This window comes from Thermobia domestica, chromosome 8 (assembly GCF_964235325.1).
Source record: "Thermobia domestica chromosome 8, izTheDome1.hap1.1, whole genome shotgun sequence".
Classification (NCBI taxonomy): Eukaryota; Metazoa; Arthropoda; class Insecta; order Zygentoma; family Lepismatidae; genus Thermobia; species Thermobia domestica.
In genome coordinates this window covers 35,373,977-35,391,439 of record NC_137461.1, presented here as the reverse complement: position 1 = coordinate 35,391,439, position 17,463 = coordinate 35,373,977, and the positions used below count along the sequence as shown (strand labels likewise).

At 33.2% G+C, this 17,463-nt stretch overlaps 1 long non-coding RNA gene across 1 annotated transcript; it reads left to right on the top strand.

Moving 5' to 3' along the window:
• The first annotated feature begins 526 nt into the window (after positions 1 to 526).
• On the top strand, positions 527 to 5,160 carry LOC145691627 (uncharacterized). Its single transcript, XR_014132441.1, has 3 exons — positions 527 to 566; positions 2,746 to 2,896; positions 4,995 to 5,160. It is a non-coding gene; the product is annotated as an uncharacterized LOC145691627 (long non-coding RNA).
• Positions 5,161 to 17,463: the final 12,303 nt, after the last annotated feature.

Genomic DNA, 17,463 nt, shown 5'->3' with positions numbered 1-17,463 from the left:
TCATGCTGTTCAACTATTTACCCATTAAAATCAGTACATTGTGAAATCGTGCAACGAGGAAAATGTTTAGTAAACGTGATTAACACATGATAATTAGTTCAGATTTATTTGACTGATAATCAATTAAGCAAATTAAGCAAGTGTTTACCAATACCATAAACAGTTAAGTTTTTCTACCAGAAAATGAATTGCTCGTAAAAATGACGGAAAGCTGCTACCATTAAAACCAACCACTCATGAAATATTATCATAACATTCACAGCAATTCCTTCTTTGGTTTTTATTTTAACTTATATACATCATTTTCTCTTCTAACGTAATTTTTAAACTGAGTTTGTAGCGTATTATGTGTCGCTTCACGCATCACGTAATGCCATGTCTTTGTTCTTCTAATTACACATTCTGATGCATTGTATTTCTTCGATTATTAACTTGAAAAGTGAATCACTAAAAATTAAACAATTCAAGGTTAGATTGACGTATAAGAGGCTAGCAATCAATCAAATCTATAACAGTTATTCTCAGTGTTAAGAAAGGAAATTATTAGATCTACAATGATCGGAAAGGTAAAGCAGTTTTCTTTTTTAAATAAAAAATATTTTTATGTAACAGCTATATGTAATTCGTCTACACCATTCTATATAGTTGCATTGTCTTAAAAAGCAAAAGTTAAAATCATTCGTTAGAACAAAATTCTCTAACTAATGATAAATCCAATATACAAATCATGCAAAAGAACGTGAATTAGAGAAATTGAAAAGTAACGTAGTTAGCTCTGCACATAAGAGTTTCTATCTCAAACTCTAAACATTCAAATGAATACCACGCATGGAGAAGAATCACTTCAAACTTAGTCTATTTAAAAAAATGAAAGATAGTTATATATTTGTAATGAAAGAAAGTAGGATCACTTTCATAATTACTATTGCCAATTAAATCGAAAAAAAATCTTTAGAAAAATGTAGGTATAGAAGAGTTACCAACATTAAAATGAATTTTACATTCATAAGAAATCAAACGAAAAACTTGGCCAAACAATAGTGTTAATAGACAGTTTTTTTAACGCTGTATTGAAACATCATATTCCAGACGCCATACTGTTAGGTACTTAGTTATATTTTTGTGCATTTCTTTATTTTACAGAATTCATGCCTTGGGCAAAAAAAAGTTGCTTAAAGAGTGCTTTCAATGAACTTCGTAGATTTCGTAAAAGCAAAACTTTAAACTTAAAATTAAAAAATACGACTCGGCTCTAACATTACTTACAAAGCGAAAGCAAAATAATATTAAGACAGTGTAACGACGTTGAAAGATGAGTTTTTATTAGCGTAATTCTCATGCTATTATCTAGCTTCAAATTAATATATTCTTACAGTTTGAAAAATTTCTTGGAACAAAAATTAGTTACGTTTCGCTGTGCAAAACGTCGACATACCTTAAACTATATGGATCATCAAATATTGTTTACCAATTCTAAATCCATAGCAAAAAATCATATTTTTGGAATGTAGTAAAAGTGATGTTATATGGGGAATAAAATTTAACACTGAATTGATGATTTCTAGAAAGGAATACGAGTAAGAAATCGGATCGAATACGTTATTGAAATATAGAATTAATAATTGTAACTATATCTGATCATAATTAATCATCCTTACTTTGATATTACAGATAAATGTAAGATAAAACGATTACCAGTAAGGAGGTATGTTTCTACTTCTAGCATATACAGACAAATGTACAGTAGTTTAATATTATTAATTTAATTACCAACCATACAAAGAATTTTTGTTTCCTGTATCCAAATATACAAGAATGATTCCTCGGATACTAATGACGAAGAAGAGACGTCAATATAACTACAGAAACGAACATTCACCTTTAATTTCCTCTATATATTTACACAGCTTAGTATTCGTTAAGTCGAACATGCATACCTTGCACCCACATTTACAGAAACTACTGTAAGTAAGGGTTAATAAATTTTAAAATAATTAAAGATAAAATTTACTTTAAAGATCATCATATATGAAACATATTACAGTAAAATGGTTCAATACTTTTACAAGCAAAACGACAATTCGAAGCGATGAAAAATTGATTTACTATTCACGTTATATAAGTATTTAAAAAGTAAGTGTAAAAAAGGCAATAATTTTAATGTAGTGCTCACTTTCTAAAGTTGTTGTGCAAACCATATTGTCATTTCTCATAACAACTTTGTGTGTTTATTTCAGGACTATTTCAGGACTGTAATATTTCGTGATTCTAGTTTAATGAGAAATTCTAGATTGATTCTTAGTTCTACAAATGATATGAGAAATTTGAATATGAACTTAAGGAATGATCAACTATTTATTAATTCACATATATGTGTTATTTGGAAGATAATCATGTACTTACTCGAAATGAATGGAGTAGTAGTTTTTTTCATACCACAAACAATTTAAACACACAAGCCAAGATAAAAGTCTCAAATATGACTTTAAAAAATAATTACTACTTATAATCTTTAAAAAAAGTAATGCAAATTAATGACTTAGGCTAGTCAATCTTGTTTAAACAACTACTACATTTTTTATTCTCGAGCATGAGCCGGAACTACAATTTTGAAAACAAATACTTTATTCCAGAAGTTGTACCTGTTCTTTTTTCTTAATTATAACGGTTTATTCAACCCTTTACATATTTTTAAGCGTTGTTTACAATAACAATAGATATAAAAATTGAATCTTCCTTCCTTAGGTCACTTTCGCTTTGGTAGCAGTGTTTGTATGCATTGCTGTAGCCTACCCTCAACCAGTACCAATTCCTCTTCAACAGAGACCAACATCGGCAAAGGAGGCTAATGATCTGAAAGGAGATGACACCTTCGGATTTGGATACCATTATTGGGGTGGGTAAAATAATTATATTGGTGCATGTTTTACTTTACTTTTCCCAGCGACTTCAAACCTTCAAAGTAATCAATACACTTTAGAACTTTGCCAATATTATTTGCATATTGAAACGACTTATTTTTGTATTTCTAATAGAATATGTGTAACTATTAGATATTTTTGTTTTGTAAATGCTCTCTTGAAATGAAATAACGTAGGCGTCGCACTGTTTCTGTTGTGAATTAATAGAGCAATACGAAATGATTATAAAGTATAAGCTCTTCGTTTTATCAATATTGTTATCATTGGTTTTAACCGAATAGTATATTATTGTGTGTGTGTTTTTCCTGTCCGTAGAGTACACTCAACCACATGAAAATAATATTATTGTCTCTTTTCAAACTCTTGACTTTAAAATCCACAAATAAACCTTTGTTCTTGTTAAGTTTTATGTTCTTATTTCTATGTATGGTTTTGTTTCACGTAGTACTTCATGTCTCCCGTAGTAGTATAAACTAGGTACCAAAAATAAGTTAGTACTTGTTCATTCTTCTCTCCTATTTCTCTGCCTGGTGCAACCATCTCCTGATTAAACAATATTGCGTACAATTTACTTGGTTTCTTTTATTCAATATTTCCTACACAACTTCGTAGTAAGCTTCGTAGTAATGGACTTTACTATAATTTAATCTGCTTATTTTCCAACTCTATACTGAGGATACAAATATTAAAAAATTATAGCATGAAACAACATTATTTTCTCAAAGGTGAATAACATTATTTTCTTTAAGAAATCTGAATATTAATTATATTCATATTTAACAACAAAATACTATAAGTTATAAAGAAACCTAACTATATATATTAAATTTTTCTCAAGTCCTTGCAAGTTCTTTGAGTGCGAACTATTCAGTATCTTCGAATTGGCACAATACTGCGAAGAGGACAGTATATCCGTGGATAACTAAAGAAATTCTAAATTAAATGGCTAAATGCGATTCCTCTTATAGACAACACACGAAATCTCATAAAGATTATCCAGTACAGGCTGACGACTGTTTTAAAAATAGAGATAAACGGAACCACATTAACGCTGTATGTAAGAAAGCATTCTGGTCTTTGCATTTACTCACTAGACTAAAGAAAATCTACCCACTGAAACAAAGCTACTACTTTTAAAATCTCTAATATTCCTTCACCTTGAATATTACGATGTAGTTTTGTCAGACTTAAATGAAGAATTAGCGTACCGTTTCCAACGTATCCAAAATGCCTTTATACGGTTTACTAATAATCTCAAAAGAAGAAATCATTTAACACCATACTGCAGAAAGCTGGGTCGTTTGAAACTTGCCGATAGACGTGGTTTTCACCGACTCACACTACTCGTTAAGACTTTGTGCTATCAACAACCGTCCTACTTATTTCAGCGTTACAACCACTAAATGCTCACCACGATCACATTACAAGATCAGGTGTAAATTAACTCCTTTTTCTTCCCCTACATTCGCAAAATTCTACTCTAATGCGTTCTTTGCATCTACTATCCTTGAGTGGAATGATCTTCCATCCAACACAAGACAATCTCTGTCAATCAACTTATTTAAGAAACCAGTTGAGCAAATCGTCCGTAAGTATATCAAGGCTTACTAATATCGGGGAAAAATGCGGAGTTTTATACTTCCTACTTTTTATTTCTTTTGTACACTAAATGTATGTGACTATATTATGTAGTTATTTGTAGTAATCTAAGTAATCTTTGTGTGCATGTGATGTAATGCGCGCTCGCTTGCGCACGTGTGTTTACGTATGATTGTGAGTGTTTTATATATTTTATACATATTTCATTATTCTTATTATTATATTAATAATCATAATAGCATTGTATTGCGTGGTCATGTGGGAGACAAGCCATGATTAGCCTTAACATTGCCATGTAAAATGAGACTAGAATAAATAAATAAATAAATAAATAAATATTAGAATTTGTGTAATATATTAGTTAATAAGCGTGACATTTTTATAATATCGATAATTTGCCCCTAAATTGGATAAACAATATCCCTATTCTCATGAAATTAATTATCAATTAATAATAAACATTTTCGTTTTCAGGATTCCCATTCTGGGGCTAAACGAACAGGAGCAATTCAGTGTAAAAACAGGATAAAGATAAATTATGTTTCTGATAACATAGGGAAACTATAAATGTACTTATATTCGACTCTAACTATATTACTATGTAGAAATAGATGACTCATAAATAAAGAACCATTATTTAACAGACTACGATTATTTTTACTTTTTATGCAAAACATAGAGAATAACATAGTAATACTTGCGGCACCTGGCCTCAAATGCTCAATGTTTGAGAAAGTCATGTTGACTTTTGTTATAAAAGGCAATTCGTTAGTTTTCTGAATATTGTCAAGGAAACGGGTATCTACTTTTTAATTTAATGCCAATGATACCGTATATATGCTTTGAAGAGACTCTGATGTAGTCAAACGTAAAATTATTTCGTTGATCAATCTGCAATAGAATGCTACTGTATCATTTTTTTAAATCTCCGTATCATTTACTTCCTTTTAAGTAATCGCAAAACATTTTTATCACTTTGGGAAACTTTGTTTCAGATCATTATAAGCTTTTAACTGACACTTAACTATGTTCTTACCTCGTACAGGAAGTGGTAATTAACTGTCAATTCCGAGAAAACGAAAGAGCTTGTTCTCCTTCGACCTAAATATAAAACTATGTACGCCGATATCCTATTATTTTTCACGTATAAATTGATCTGCATTTCCTTTGACAAACCGCTTCTATTAAATCCCTTGGTGTACTATTGAAATGTTCCCGGATTACAAAAGTTCATCTATTCTATTACGCCACCCTAAGAGTTGATGCCCTTGCACATACTCCGTCTTACTATCAACACAACCCGTTCAACATAATCACTACTCTATGCTCAGACAACAAATCTGGACTTCACAGAGAGAAACATATTTGACATTTACTTTTTCATGGTCACTAACCTCATATGTTTCCATTTTAGCACCTGTTCTTCATCCATCACTAGTATTGGGCTATCATTACGTCTTAGATCGAGTTGTTCACTTCAAGAAAGACAAAGAAAAACGACAGCTACATTATAATGACATTTGTCCTCCCGAGCGTTTGTTCCGTACAGTGAGGATCTCTCTATTCTCTCACCTACAATTCAAGGCATTCGATGAAACGAAACCTGATTCCGGTCAGTTCTAAAGAAATTTTCTTCGAGAAAAATAGTAAGAACCTCATTTACTGAATCAAAAAGAACTAGATGATCTTATTATATATCTACAATTACCGAAGATTCTAGATCTACTAGAGATCTATTAGAGATTTACAAAATCTTTTCAGCCTTCCTAAAAGAGCCTCAGCCCTAATAAGCACTACTATCACTTGTCGCGCTAGGACCACACTTTACAGATTTGACGATAAATTTCTGCCATTCTTGTAGTGAAGAATTAAATTACAGATCTTGTATCACAGTCGTCGGGCTGCTCGATTTTCTCAATTTATTCTTTCACACGTCAAGAAACTAACGATGCCGACGTTATTCCATAGCACGAATATAAATATTCATACAAAAACCGGCAAAAGCACGATTTTAAAATCACGAACCTTTGCGCTTTACTTAGTCCTTGTCAAACGTATCCTTGAAAAAAAAAAGTTGTCTTTTTGTCTAACTAGTTAATTTTTGTGTGTTTTTTGCATACAGGATTTGTTAAACGTTAAAGTTTTTCCAAAGTTTTCAATCATTTATCTCTGCCATATTTTCTGAAGTCAGTGCTCGCGATAATATAGAACAGTCATTTCCAGCTGATTGTTCTGTGACGTCAGAATTGAAGGCTGTGGTAATAGGGCAATGAAATATAGTCGATAGTTAAGCATTTTTACTACTTGTGAAAGCATGACATACAAAACGTCAACATCCTCGTTTACTCTGCTTAATTGTTGTGGTTGTACAAATACACTCTTAAGTAAAACATCGCAAAATTTGACCAAATATGAAATGTCTGAAATAGTGATTGCATTTGAAGCGTTACCCTTTAGCAACCCAAACATACAACTTCATTACAACTAAATAACTTAAATATTGGCAAGTACGTCTTGTAACTAGCGTTTGTTTGTAGCTTTAGTTTACTTTTCGTTACCTTCTCTGATTCAAATATACTTGGAGTACTTATAAATGAAATGAAATCTTTGAGTTTTACATCATACGGTTATGCCGGTGAGGCTAAAGGAGACGGTGATGATGAGTAATGAATGAAATGGTGAAATGAAGAAAGTGGGAGGAAACGGGAGAACCCCGAGAAAACCCACGCAGGCGGTGTTTGTCCACCACAAAGTTCACTTGGCGGGGGCTGGGATCGAACCCGCGACCCCAAGCATCAGAGGTGAACGCTCTACCACTGAGCCACCGCGGCCCCTGAGTACTTATAAAGTCAACCATATTATAAATGCATTGCACCACAGTTATGCACTTTTACATTATATTTATATTTTTAGCATATACCTTATTTGTCACCTTAAAATAACATACATCCAACTATAACAATATGGTTCTTCGTTCTATATTTTTCTACATTACCATAGGCTCCAAATAAATAAGTTGCCATAGCAAAGACAGTAAGCAAAATCTCAATATAATACACAATATTTAAATTACTTCTTTACGTAATTTCTTCTTCTTCTTCTTGATAGCTTGTGCCTTTTAAATAGCTCCTTTTCATCGTAAATGAAAACGATACTTAAAAGTGCATAAGAAATATACATTATCGTTGTATAATGGCTCCCGAATTATGGGAATTCTTTACATTGATCACAATTAAAGAAAAGAATACCGGACCGTTAGACATTTCATATACAATAGTTACCTTAGCTTTTGAATAATCCTCATATATATAAAAATTACAATTCATAAAATAATATATCATTTTCATTTTATGTCAATATCATTTTTATATTTATTCAATAATCAATTTTATATTAATTCTATAAAATTACCGACGATAAGGGGTTATTCAAAATGTGGTACGTTTGTTGGTTATTTTTAAGTCCTAAATAAATTCTTTAACTAAATGCAATTTATTTTATATTCGTTAACAATAAAGTTGATATAAGCTCAAATACAACATAACCTATTTCATGTATTCGGGTATAGTTAGCATAAATTTGATAGACAATATTTATATCGATATGTAATTGCATAGAATTTAGAAGACGTACGTATTACAAAGAAATTATAACTTAAATGTATTCTAATAGAATCATATATACATTGAAAGTTACGCTCAATACTCATGGATTCCTGGTAATCAATTCCGCAAACCAAGGCATGGACTTTGTAAACCAAATACATCCAATCCTAGCAAATTAATATGACTGCATAGCATTCAAACAAAGTACGAATTACAAATGAAATCATAACAATATTCAAAGTGAAAGAAAACAAAGGTTAATTGAATATGTTTTGACGGAAGCCATAACTTTAGCTCCAGTTACATTACCAAAAGACTCGATTAGGTTGCATTGAATAGCACAATCTTGAATACAGTTCTATATGTTATATGCGTACAGAATTTTGATTAGCTTGGTTTCTGTTAGTATTACTTTGCAATCTAGACTGACTCTCATAATTTTGAGCTATCATTATTAAATGATTGAAATTAATACACTGCGAAGAAATCAATATTTGCTGTAACCTAAACGTTAATAATATTCTTATTGATGCGATAATACGTGATTCTTGCTGATATGGTTTGATTTGCTTCAAGTCATTATATGCTGAATTAGTAAGGCTTTTATCTACTTTAGGATCAAAACATCGGCTTCTAATTTGAGCATCCTGGTCTGCTAACATAAATCGTTTTCAAAATTTGCCAACAACGTAATTGTACTGGATTGAAATTAGAGATAGCATTAAAATTTCAGCAAAAGAAAAATTGGGACACGCGGACATACGTAGGAACAAACCATGGTTCGACCAGGAATGCATAAAACTAGCAGAGAAGAGAAAACAGGCAAAATTGCGCTGGCTACAAAATCCGAATGAAATAACTACACAAAATTTCGCAGATATCAGGCAGGAAACTTCCAAAACTTTTAGAACAAAGAAACGCGATTTTCTGAAAGCTAAAATTAAGGAACTTGAAGATAATAGTAAAAATAAAAACATTCGGGACATGTATAAGGGAATCAACGAATTTAAGAAAGGCTATCAACCTCGTGCTTATATATTAAAGAAATCTGACGGTACACTTCTCACTGACACGGATAGCATCTTAAATAGATGGAAAGATTTCTTTGACGATTTGCTTAACACGCAACCGAAAACTAGTGTGCGTGGAGAAAAGGAGATACACACCGCAGAACCGTATATCCCAGAACCCAACCAAATAGAAGTAGAAACTGCTATAAAGAAATTAAAGAAACACAAATCTCCGGGTGTAGATGAAATTCCGACTGAGTTAATTTTAGCTGGAGGCGAAAAATTGTGGAACAAGATACACAAACTCATTCTTCTTGTCTGGAACAAGGAAGAATTGCCACAAGAGTGGAAAGAATCAATCATTGTTCCAATTCACAAGAAAGGCGACAAAACTGACTATAATAATTATCGAAGCATCTCTCTTCTGTCAACATCCTATAAAAGTATTTCAAATATTCTATTAGCAAGACTGACCTAATACGCAGATGAAATTATTGGAGATTATCAATGCGGATTTAGACGGAATCGATCAACTATCGACCAAATATTTACCATTCAGCAAATACTCGAAAAAAAAGTGGGAATACAATACCTCGGTACATCAACTATTTATTGATTTTAAAAAGGCGTACGACTCGGTTAGGAGAGAAACATTATACAACGTTCTTACAGAACTTGGAATACCGAGTAAGCAAATTAGATTAATTAAGATATGTTTAAATGAATCCCAAAGTAAAGTCCGGGTAGGAAAATTTTTGCCCACGAGCTTTCACGTCGAAAATGCCCTGAAACAAGGAGATGCGGTGTCGCCATTATTATTTAACTTCGTTCTGGAATACGCTATAAGGAAAATCAAAGATAGCAACCAGGGTCTAGAATTGAACGGTATTCACCAGGTTATGGCATATGCTGATGCCGTAAATTTAATAGGTGATGATAGGAGAACAATAGAAAGAAATGCAGAGATCTTATTAAATGCTTGCAGGGACATGGGTTTAGAAGTAAATGCAGAGTAAACTAAATACATGGAAGTGCGTCGGGACCGGAATACAGCAAATTATGGATGCGTTAAAATATAAAATAATACTTTTGATAAAGTGGATAGTTTCAAATACCTAGGATCAATATTAACAGAGGAAAATCATGTTCATGGAGAAATTAAATACCGACTAAAAGCAGGAAATTCATGTTACTATTCGGTTCAAAATCTCTTGTAGTCGCGAATTCTGTCGAGAAATTTGAAGCTTAAAATATACAATACGGTAATCATGCCTGTTGTTTTGTATGGCTGCGAAACATGGTCACTTACTCTGAACAAGAACATACTATTTGAAAACAAGATCCTGAGACGAATATTCGGAACCAAGAGGAACGGGAATGGGGAATGGCGGAAACTTCATAACGAGGAACTACATAATTTATATGGTTTACCCAACATTGTTAGGGTCGTGAAGTCTAGGAGGCTTAGGTGGGCGGGTCATGTAGCTAGAATGGAAGAAAGTAGAAACGCTTTCAAAGTCTTGACAGGAATACCACTCGGAAAACGACCATTAGGAAGACCTAGGCGCAGATGGGAGGACAATATTAAGATGGATCTCGCAGAGATTGGAACACAAAGTAGAAACTGGATGCAGTTAGCTAAGGATAGAAGTCAGTGGAGAGCTTTTGTGAACGCGGCATTGAACCTCCGGGTTCCATACGCCATAGAGTTAGTTAGTTAGTTAGTCTACAATTCCAGTCCTACGAAATTGAGATAATTTATTCTTTAATTAACTTCGTGCTTTCGAACGTGGCCACATAGTAGACTGTCAAGTCACGGGAAATATTTTGAGAAATAGATACTAGGATAAGTAATACTTTTTCAGTGGTCTTCCACTGATATACATGACAACAGAAAGAGCCTTTACACAGCAGATGCTTCTAGAAACGAAGCGAATTGATCGTGAAGAAATTAGTTCGTGCCTGGTGACAGTTTGAGCGTGGGATTTATATTCTGGTATGGTATTAATATATTTACAACGATAACATGCATTTGTTACTTTAAATGTATTTAATATGTTAAAGAACGCTATTTTATCTGGCAATAGTTACGAATTAGAAGAAGAAGAAATATTATAAAAAACACGAATGTTTAGTTTTGCTGCAATTAGAAGTAAACGATTTTTTGTACGTCGTGATCCGGTTTTTATGGTAATAGTTCTCGTAACGAATTTTTTGTTTATATACAATTGTCAATATATAATTCGGGAGGAAGCCATGTAATTCGAAAGTGTATGAAATTCCTGAAAAGCAATTATCAATCATTGTGAAATATAGTGCTTCTAAATGATCAAAATGTTGTCTAAAGTATATACTACGATAAATCTTTAATTGGTAAACATTCGAATTATGGTGAGGTTGTTTATTACGAATTTCCCTGGTTCTGGTTTTTATTCATGAAAGTGGCTTGTCACGGTGGTTCAGTTGTAGAGCATTTACCTTTGCTGCGATATTTTCTGGTTCAATCTCTCGCCAAATAAATGTGCCGTGCACAAACTCGTGTCCGTGGGTATTCTCATGGCACTCCCACTTTAGTGTTCCATCAATTCTTACGTCATTCTTCACTTGCCTTAACTATCATCTTCCTTAGCCTAAAAGACACAATAGTGACAGATTAAACTACAGACTCCCATTTCATTCATGGGTTTGTGACTACTGTCTCATTCTTTCAAGATGAGTTGACAAACTGTGTGGGGTATTAACTTCATTAGACTTCATTAGATTACCCTTCCCACCAGCAAAACAGTGCATGGACTACCTGATATAAACCTACCTTCTAGCTTGGCCTGTCAAGTTTCTGGAACTTTAACGTGTACATATTGGACAGTTATATAAAGAAAATAATAATAATAATAATAATAATAATAATAATAATAATAATAATAATAAGAAGAAGAAGAAGAAGAAGAAGAAGAAGAAGAACCTGGGAAGAAATCTGCGATGATTTTTCAAGGAGACATTTAACAATCCCAATGGTCATGATAATACCATAGGTCTACATTATTTTCAAAATGAGCACATCTAACACAAACATATCGTTATCTTGGTGAATTGCAGATGGCAGGAACACCTTTTGCATTTGACTTTCTTTCCCTTTAATCAGCACATATAATGTAATAAAGTGAATTCCCAATGATAATTTATGTCCCTCAATATATATTGCTTCATTGATTAATATATAATTCAAATAATGTGTTTCAAAGGACAATTACTTCGCAAAAATCATTGGAAAAATGAAGACACGCTTTAATAATTTGACATTTAACCTGTTACCACTCAATTCAAATTACCATGTCACATGGATTAAGTCATGTCTTGAATCACACATATTTATAACTAAATTATTTAGTTAGTAAAAAGTTACTGTTATTGCCTGTATGCTGAAAAATATATTATTTCAACTAGAGTATTAACATTATCTTTCCATCTGTAAATACTCGCACATAGTAATATTTGGATATTGTTCTTCTTTATATTGAGCTCAGAGTATTAATTTGATTTCGTGCTACGTATACGTGGAATTTAAAATTTAAAAGAAAATAAAACTATAAGCTCTTGCAAAGTAGTTAAAATTGTATTCATCACATGGAGTTATAGACTTAAAACTTTTAGAGAAATAAGGCCAAATTACAAATTTAAGGAAAAAAATTATTTCTGGAAAAGTATAAATAGGGAAAGTTAATCCTATCCATAGTTTCTCTCTCTTTATGAATCAGCTTCTGAATATTCTTAGAATGAATGAATATTATGTAAAGTTTACAGACAATCAAGACCCATCAAAACCAAATGAATGTTAAAGGGCGGAAGTCATTTAACATTTCTTTTGTATATTCTACAATTAATTAAAATATTTAACCTATCGTGGAATTACTAAAATAATGATATTTCAAACTCTCTTCAGCAAAACGACGTCTATTTTTTATTCAAGTTTCCTTAGAGATTTGTGTAATTTAAAGATCAGAATTGTTCGAAAGAACAAACGAGTTGGTGTAAAGAGACATATATGAATTACTCGTTGTGTTCTGTATCTACAAAGCAACTCTGTGTAATATCCTTGTACAGAAACTATTGCTCAAAAGTATTGTCTATTTTCAGCTGGAAACTCTTCTTTATGAATTTGTTTTAACCATATAGATTAAATCTAATTTCAGAGTTTGCTCGTTTATTTTGAACATAGGAAAGATAGAAGTGGAGTAAGAGATACCAGGAATTGGTTCGTTATTGAACTTTGAATTAAATGACCAGTTTCAGCCTCTAACAGTTTTATGTAAAATAAACTGGAAGGTTTACGATATGTATCTTTACGGTATACAGGATCAAAAACACACGAACGTCCATTCGAAAGCAAAAACAGATCTCCGTTTCCAAGACAGTACACTAAATCACGTGGAAACTCAATAATCCAGAAATGTTCCAGACAAAATATTATTATTTATAATGATAATAATAAAACAATTGCAACCCAATGAATCTTATATATATATAGGGTGTAACTATATACAGGGTGCAATGAGAAAACAAAGATCGTACACATACAATGTCGACCACAATGCAATGAGATGGCGTTATTACCAGACGTGTAGGCAAATAACGCTACTTCATTTACAACAACAGAAAGGTGTTGGAATCGTAACGAAATACATTTTGAACACAACTAAACAATGTTCTTGGCAATGTGATACATGCTTTGCTGATACACAAAACTCATAGTCATCGTACATGTCGTAAACCGGTAAGTCTTCTGATGATTGCGAACCTCATAATATAACGGCTGCAGTCACATGGAGTACTGCTCGTCGGAGCCAGACAACAATGCAGAACTTGCGTCACAGAATGGTCGAAAGCCACATTTAACAATGCTGCCAGAACCACATAAGTCGTGAAAACAAATGTTGCATTCAATACATTGAATCCACGTTTTAAGACACTGAGATCATAGTAATACTCTCCACAGTACCCATACCCTCATCCTTAGTTTTTCTAGAGGATGCTTGTTTCTTCGTGCTGGAAGATGTGAAAGGGTCAGCTCTTGCAAATAGGTTTAGTGCTACCAATTCTTCTCTGGCAGTAAGAGAACGTCCCCTGGGATGAGATTTGCTCCTAGGTTTTTAGCTGTAGGCAGAAGCTTGTGGATGGAGTGGGCACTCGGTGGTTTTGAAGGAGATATGGAGGCTGGTCATGTGCTTGGAGGCGTTGGTGCAGGTTGCTGTTGCTCTGAGACATAATTTGGGAATAAAGCGACAACGGGGATAGCACTTTTGTTAAAAGGATCCGTTGTAGCGCTTAAGCTTGAAATTGTGTTCTGAGTTGTTGCTGAACGGAACCTGTGAAAACAATTTTGGAAACTGTATCTCCCTAAGTGTTCTTCCGGGATGCGTTCGTCGAAAACTGTCAACTGTTTCAGAGCAGTTCAATTTCAACGATTTGAAGAAGCTCTTGTCGAGCGGTTGATATTCATGGGTTCAATGTGTAGACATGCACAGCAGTTTAATATACATGGCCTCAGCAGCATTTAAAATGGTTATATCAAGATGACTGGGATTGCAATCTACAATAAGCAGTGCTTGGCCAGAAATTCGATGTCAGTTGAAATGCTCGAGAAATGAACGTAATCTCCTTTGTAACATTGCCTTTAGGTCTCAGTGCACAGGTGTTAGTGGAGGAAAATTATCACCAAACTATTTTTGTTTCATACTTTCCCTTGTATATCACCATCGGATGGATCTAATTTGAACCTGATGCATTAGTACAATCAACAACACTCACGCTTTCACGTTTTGCGCCATATGAAGTACTTGCTTGCTCCCTTTCTATGACAGAATTTTTAGGCTTCTGTTGTACGTTAGTTAAAACTCTGCATTTAATCTGCATTATAAATAAGTCCAGGATTGTCACAAAAGGTTCATAGCATAAAGTGTATTTTCCTATAGCGTATACACTTCGTTCACTATATTTCTGTTGAAACGCATGCGTTTACCCTATCTCAAGTTCTCCGCCTTTCTGCACACGATATTCGAGTGTCTTGCCATGAAAGCATAAAACCAGACTTTTCCAGCTACAGCACTACGACAAAGAAAAACAAACTTTTAATACTAGTATTAGTTTCTATTTCGATTAGATGGAGTGGCGTTATTTCCCAACGCGATAGTGGTGTTATTTCCAGCAGCAATATACTTTGTTTTGGCTATTATTTCTATACCAAGAATAGCGGCCCTGATTATTATGACTATATCATAATATTGTGCAAGTACGGCCCTATGAAGGCATACCTTTAGTAATAGTAAAATTTTGCTTTTACCCAGACAATTCGTCTCCCTCGTTTGACGCACTAAAAATTTGTTAGCTGTTTCCTCAGTTCCGCGGTTGTCACGTCAACATTTGTCCACTGATTTCTCTTTACTGACGCCTGGCTGACCCGTAGTGTTTGTTTCTACAAAGACAACAGGCATCACTGTTTTATCACATACCCATACGCGGTCACCTTACGAAACACGTGTTCATGCTAACACATTGGAAAATTTTAAATTGCGTTATTACCCGACTGGCGTTATTTACCGAAGTTACCCTATATATAATAAAAGTTCGTACATTGACTTATCAACCCAAGCGGAGTTACATTGGCTAATAATTAGTTGAAACAAGGCTCACAATTGCCATTTTATGTCGCAACTAATTATATATTTCGATATTAAATGGGTTGGCTTATACAATACGTCTTTTGTTGGTTGTATATATTTAAAATTACTTATAAACGGATGTCTTATTGAACACTACAATACTCTTGAATATAAGTGTGATGTAAGTCTCTCCGAAACAATTTCCACACTACCAAAGTTGGAAAAATGTCCTTCATTAACATTTGTCGGATACAATGTCGAACTTTGGAGTTTGAAATTCCTACCAGAAAATAGCCATTAGAAGCAGTGGTATTAATTATTACATAAAGCATGCATTGAAAATGTAAACATTTCTCAAACCATATTTCACGTGTCCATACGGAAATAATAAGAAAAAGTTAGAATTACAAGTCGAACCTCTTCCAAAGATTATAAACCCTCTCCTTATATACCAAAATATACTGAAGTGTAATGAAAAATGACTGTTAATACGTAACGTATTTACCGTTACGGATGTAAGCGATGGAGGAAAAGTGAAGCAATCCTTCTTCTGAACACATGGTTTCCATATAAGCGGCGAACACATGTTGTATTGAAATCTGCGGCATAACATTTATATTTAGAATAACATGGACATAGCCATCTTCATGCTAGATTATTTTCTCCTCATTTCGAAGCCAACTTCCTGAATGCTTCGACTATAAATTTTAGGAACATTGAATGCATTATTCTGGACAATATGAATGGTCAGGAGAGCAGCTTTACATAGTACTCTTATGGGTATATGATTGCATGTAGCACTGAGCAAAAACACAGAAAATCTTTTGTCTATTTTTCTTACTACATGTTCACATATAATAGCAAAATATAAACAATATCCCTGCCTCTCACACGGACCGGTGGAGCAATATTCTCAAACGCTGGGGAAAACTCCAAATCAAATATTAGTGTGTACAATTTTTTGAATTATGCCTTTCAATGAAAAAGATGGATCTTGAATTTTAAACAAACTTTAATGACATATCTTAACTCGAGAGGGTACGTTACCTTTAAATTCGTAATGCGATACAAATATGTTTGTAATGAATTGGTTTTATTTCTAGACGTACATTTCACAACTTGAAATTTTTAGTTTCTAATATATTAACACTTCAGGTGCATTTCTATGTTTTATCTTTGGAAACGGTACATCAAAATTTGACTCCCATCTGTTGATTTACTTGAGAACGAATTCATTAACAGAAGAAACTCTTTCTTTGTGTACAATAACAATAACCAACTAAAAACAAAGACACATGTTATGAAATGTTGTTGTCAAAAGGATGGCGTAATAGTTTCATGAAAATTGATGGATGAAATCTATAAAAATATCTATGTATATGTTTTCTACATTATTTTTCATTTTGTGTAGGAGCTCCTTGTGACTAAACAGAGTACGAGCCATTGTCGTAGGACAACCGGGTTCTAATCTTGGAATGATCTCAAGTACTTCGGATCTCATATGAATCACGTATCACAAAGTATCGCTGCTAAAATCGATGTTAAAACTCAAATAAAATCATTTTCGTCTCTATTTAGGTTGTTTTTAAAGATAGAATGCTATATTGAAAAATCATATAGAAGGAAAGAATCAATACAGAACGGTAGGATGAACTGATATGAACTTATCAGT